The sequence below is a fragment of the Zingiber officinale genome, chromosome 9B, assembly GCF_018446385.1.
Source record: "Zingiber officinale cultivar Zhangliang chromosome 9B, Zo_v1.1, whole genome shotgun sequence".
NCBI lineage: Eukaryota > Viridiplantae > Streptophyta > Magnoliopsida > Zingiberales > Zingiberaceae > Zingiber > Zingiber officinale.
Window position 1 is genome coordinate 81,858,841 of NC_056003.1, and position 6,000 is coordinate 81,864,840.

Below are 6,000 nucleotides of genomic sequence, written 5' to 3' on the forward strand. Positions count from 1 at the left end.
ACCCAGGGTGTGTTTAAACCCTCCTCGCAGATTAGGGATCTAGTTGAGCACCTCTAGATGGGCCAGACACGTTGTTCTCCTTCAGTTGGAGGCTCTAGACGTTGTCGGGTGCCTAGAGGTGGTCTCCCTATTAGAGGGGAGAGTTGGAGCACACCAAGTGTTCGACAAAATGATTATTGTAGCTAAATACTACCTTAGATATTTTTAACAGCTCAGTTAAATGCATTAGTAGCATTTAAATCAGTATATTAGTCTAGTTTCAGCTAACATGGGATTACGGTCCAATGGGTGGGCTCCCACAGTCGCCTCTAGGTTTAGATAACCTAGCTCTAGGTTCAGATAACTTAGAAACATCAAAATAAACAATGAGTAGCTATATTCAATATTTTATTTTTAGTGGCACTGTACAGGATTAGATATCCATTGGGCTGGCCTCCCATAGTCGGTCCCTAGGTTTAGATAACCTAGTAACCCTACTAAATGTGGGACTTGCAAACCCGGGTCTAGCTAGGGATGCGCGCATAGCAGGTACAGTTGCCGGGCCCAAACAGCAGCATGATTACTATTTTCACTTATTATGATAATAGCTTTCAAATTCGTAATCTAGTTATGTGAATATAGTTTTAGCTCAGTTTTAGTTTCAGTTTCAGTTTAGTTCTCCTAGTTGATACCATGAGATAGCTCCATGCTTAGATTTTATTGTGCATGCCATGTTTCAGTGTTTATGCCATGTAACTTCAGTATGCCATGCTTTAACAAATCCAGTGCATGTTTTTAAATAGCATTCTTTAAAAACATGATTGCATTGTTGCATGTTTTTGTGAGGTAGATGGTTTCTTACTAAGCTTAAAGCTTACAGATACTTTTTCCTTATACTGCAGATAAAGGTAAAGGGAAAATGGATTAGCAGAGGAAGCTGGAGGTCAATGCAGAGATAGTGTGTGTGGCAGGAACCTGGAATGAAGATCCTTAGGAAGTTTAGCAAATTAAGAACTTAGTTTCTTTTCTTAAGACACTTTTATGCATTTCTAGTGGTTTAAATGCTATGAATTAATAAACCTTGCACTATGTCATGTTAGAATGCTAGTTAGTTGATATTAGAATGTTTTCCATACATTGTATAATTGTTGTGTGAGGTTTTGGCACGAACTAGTGCTGAAATCAGAGCTCCAGTGCGAAATTAGAAACTCCGATCGATCTACGGATCGATCAGAGTTGAGTTGTGCCACTGGATCGGTCAGCTGACCGATCCAGTCGCGAACAGAGAGTTTATGGATCGGTCAGCCGACCGATCCAAATGCGAACAGAGGGTGCAGCAACTCACTGATCGGTTAGCCGACCGATCAGTGAGCCACTGGATTCGGTCTATCGACCGATCAGTGTACTCCTGGATCGGTCGGTAGACCGATCCAGCCGCGTACAGTAGCGATGAAGCTTGTGGATCGGTTCATGCCAGTATCAAGCTGGATCGATCCGACAGCCCAATCGATTCATGGATCGATTGAAATGCCTAATTACAGTTAACAGACATCCGAGAGGCATAGATTATCTTCCCTAGCATGTGTACAACTCCTAGGTACACCTAGAATGTTAAGTTCAGATTTTACCGTAATCAGTTTAGTAAAATTTTAGTCAATCCAGATTTCCGCAATAGTAATTTAGTACAGCATAATGTAGCGATCGACCTTACAGCCTAGTCAGTAGAAGGCGGGTCGTTACAGAGTGGTATCAGAGCAGTGTTCCATACTTCCTACACACACATCAGCATTGTACCTGCAGCTTCCAAGTAAGAACATCTCTCACTGTATTTATGTTTCTTGTTTTCATGTTTACATATAACTAAAGCATGCTTGTGTATGATAGTATTTAACATGATAACAGTAGTTACTTCATTATGATTGTGTTAGTTATGTATGTCCTCTATGTCTTTAGAAATGGTACGAGGACGCCCATCTAGAAGGGCACCAGCTACTGAGCCCCAGCATGAGGCAGGCAGTTCAGTGCCTCCCCCAGACCTGACAGCATTGGTGGCTCAGTTGCAGCAGCAGTTAGCTGAACAGCAGCAGGAGATAGCCACTCTTAGGGCTAATCAGCAGAATACTCCCACAATCACCCCTAAACCTGACCTAGCAACCCCAGCATTTATAGAGGTTCCACCAGTAGCAGAGGCAAAGAGGGAAGCCTATCTGATCCAGTGGCAGAGAGTCAAGCCAGAGAATTTCTCAGGCAGCAATGAACCATGGGATGCTCAAGCATGGTTCAAAACACTGGAGAGGACGATGAAGCTTTTGGACTGGCCGGAACAGGAAAAAGTGAAGTGTGCCTCCTTCTGCCTGACAGGGGACGCCAGTATGTGGTGGGAGAGAATCAGAGTGAAGCGCCCAGTAAACCAGATGACATGGGCAGACTTCGAGAAGGAGTTCTTTGAAGAATTCTTTCACATGCGGGTCACAAACCGCCACTACGATGAGTTCACTGAGTTTCGTCAGGGCAACCTATCAATTGAGGAAGCCGTGAAGAAATTCAACAGGTTGGCTCGTCTATGCCCTGAATTAGTCAGCACAGAAAGGGAACGAATCCGGTTGATGCTCAAGATGCTGAGGCCGGAAATAGCAATGAATATGGCTGGTGGCGTTCATAGGCCACAAACCACAGAAGAATTAGTGAGCAGTGTTCTAATCACTAAGCATTACCAGAATAGCATCAAGCAGCAGAAGCAAGTCCTCTCAGAAGCTAAAGGTCATGGAGGCTCAGACACTCAGAAACAGCAGGGCCATATCTCCCATGGCTCTAACTGGAAAGGGAACTCCAGCAATAAGCGCAAACCAGGGAGTTACCCAAAAGGAGGACCAGCCAGCAAGCAGCCCAGTTATCCAAAGTGTGCTACTTGTGGGAAATTCCATCCTGGAGTTTGTCGTAAGGGCACACGAGGATGCTTGCGGACGGGAAGGGCATATGGCCAAGCGGTGTCAAACAAGACCCGATCCTCAGCCACGGCCGATTCGGTATGGAGGCCAGGCTCGATTACATCGGATGGGATGCTTTAGGCGGTCCACATATCGGCGGGCGAGAAGCCCCTCCTCGACCAATGCGAGATCTACTCACTCACGGAGAGGGCGTGAAAATGCCTCGGCAGTTATTCTGGTCGATTAGTATTTTACAACTGTCTTATTCGATACTGGGGCAACCCATTCTTATATATCCAGGGCATTTGCAAAGAAATTAGCGATACCTCCAGAGGTACTCAGTAGTCAGTTTCTGACGACGTTACCTTCAGGAGAAATTATGGCATCCACGCACTGGCTCAGAGCAGTGCCAGTCATTATAGCAGACAGAGAACTTTTTTGTGATCTGATAGTGCTAAATATGACTTACTATGATGTCATCCTTGGAATGGACTTCTTGATCAGATACGGTGCCTCCATCGAGTGTCGTAAGCAGAAGCACAGTTTGAGTTCGTCGGAGAACCAAAGAGAAAGCCCAAGAAATTTCTCTTAGCTATGAAGGCACAGAGATTAATGGATTCAGGATGTACGGGATTCTTAGCACACGTAGTCAGCACCAGTCAGGACAAGGACCAACAGCTAGCAGAGGTCCGAGTCGTGTGTGACTACCCAGCAGTCTTCCCTGAAGAGTTACCAGGCCTAGCACCAGACAGGGAGATCGAATTTGAGATAGAGCTCATTCCCGGTACAAATCCTATCTCCAAAGTGCCTTACCGCATGGCTCCAGCAGAACTGAAGGAACTTCATGAGCAACTACAGGAGCTGCTTGACAAGGGCTTCATACGTCCTAGTCACTCACCATGGGGAGCACCTGTATTGTTCGTGAAGAAGAAAGACGGGAGCATGCGCCTGTGTATAGACTACCGGGCATTGAACCAAGTCACAATCAAGAACAGGTATCCTCTTCCCAGAATAGATGACCTGTTTAATCAGCTAAAGGGAGCAGCAATGTTCTCTAAAATAGACCTCAGATCAGGTTATCATCAGGTGAAGGTTAAAGAAGGGGACATATCCAAGACAGCATTCAGGACCAGATACGGACATTACGAGTTCGTAGTCATGCCCTTTGGCGTGACAAATGCTCCAACTACTTTCATGGACCTTATGAACAGGGTATTCAGAGAATATTTAGATAGGTTCGTTATCGTGTTCATCGATGACATCCTTATCTATTCCAGAACTCAGGAAGAACACATAGAGCACCGGAAAATAGTATTGCAGACCCTTCAGCAGAATCAGCTGTACAGCAAGTTCACCAAATGTGAATTTTGGCTAGATCAGGTGTCCTTCCTGGGTCATATCATCTCAAAGGATGGTATCATGGTAGACCCCAGTAAGATAGAAGCTGTGAGCAACTGGAAAAGACCCAAGAACGCCAGTGAGATCAGAAGCTTTCTGGGATTAGCAGGTTACTACAGGAAATTCGTAGAGGACTTCTCCAGGATAGCCTCCCCACTGACAGCTCTTACCAGAAAGAACAGAAAATTTCAGTGGACAGAGGACTGTGAGATGAAAAGGAGATTGACCAGTGCACCTATTCTGACTCTACCAGAGAACGCAGATAGCTTTGACATATATAGTGATGCCTCGAAGTTGGGACTAGGAGCAGTGCTGATGCAAGATGGCAAGGTGATCGCCTATGCCTCCAGACAACTTAAGGATTATGAGAAGAACTATCCTACTCATGACCTTGAGCTTGCAGCAGTGGTGTTCGCTCTCAAGATTTGGAGACATTACTTGTATGGAGCTCAGTGCAGAGTGTATACAGATCATCAGAGTCTGAAGTACTTCTTCACTCAGAAGGATCTGAATATGCGACAGCGTAGATGGCTAGAGCTGGTCAAGGACTACGATATAGACATTCTCTACCACCCAGGGAAAGCCAATAGGGTAGCAGATGCACTTAGCAGGAAGTCCAGTGCTACCTTATTATCTCTAGCAGCCATGTCACCACCCCTACAGAAAGAGATCACAGATTTTGGTCTCGAACTCATAGTTGGGCAGCTCTCTACTATGACCTTAGAGTCGACCTTGCTTGGTGACATCCAGATAGCTCAGGAACAGGATCCTGAAATTCAGAAAATCAAGCAAGGATTAGCAGAAACAGAAGGTGGAGAGTTCAGAATATCAGATAGTGGGGTGTTGTATTTTGGTAACAGGCTATGTGTTCCGGATCAGGAGGAACTATAGAGGAAAATTCTAGATGAGGCTCACAGGACTCCTTATGCGATGCATCCTGGTTCCACCAAAATGTACCAGGACTTGAAGAAACTTTTTGGTGGCCTGGGATGAAGAGGAACATCGCTCGATATGTCAGCACCTGCCTAACCTGTCAGAGGGTTAAGGCAGAACATCAGAGACCAGGAGGAGTTTTGCAGCCCATTCAGATTCCAGAATGGAAGTGGGAAGATATTTCTATGGATTTTATAGTGGGACTACCCAGAACCACGAATGGTTTCGACACCATCTGGGTAATAGTCGACAGGTTGACTAAATCAACCCACTTCCTAACTATCAGAATATCCTATTCCATGGAGCAGTTAGCTCAGTTGTATCTCAAGGAGATCGTCAGGCTGCATGGAGTCCCACGAACCATTATTTCAGACAGAGACAGTAGGTTCACATCACGGGAGTGTACGATCGACTTTGGGCACGAAGCTAAAATTGATGACCTTCCATCCTCGACGGATGGTCGAGACGAGGCGAGTAAATCAGTACTAGAAGATATGCTCCGAGCATGTGCCCTAGATTTCAAGGAAGTTGGTGCAAATATATGAGCCTAGCAGACAACAACAGCTATCGAGCCACTATCGGCATGACACCTTACGAGGCTCTCTTTGGGCGGAGGTGTAGATCTCCAATCCTGTTGGTATGAGAGTGGTGAGCAGGAACTAGAGCTTGAGACGGATCTAGTAGCGAGATACCACAGCTATCTGCCAGATCCGCGAGGATAGAGACCCTTGAGAAAAGCTATCTTGATACCCATTTTAGAGTT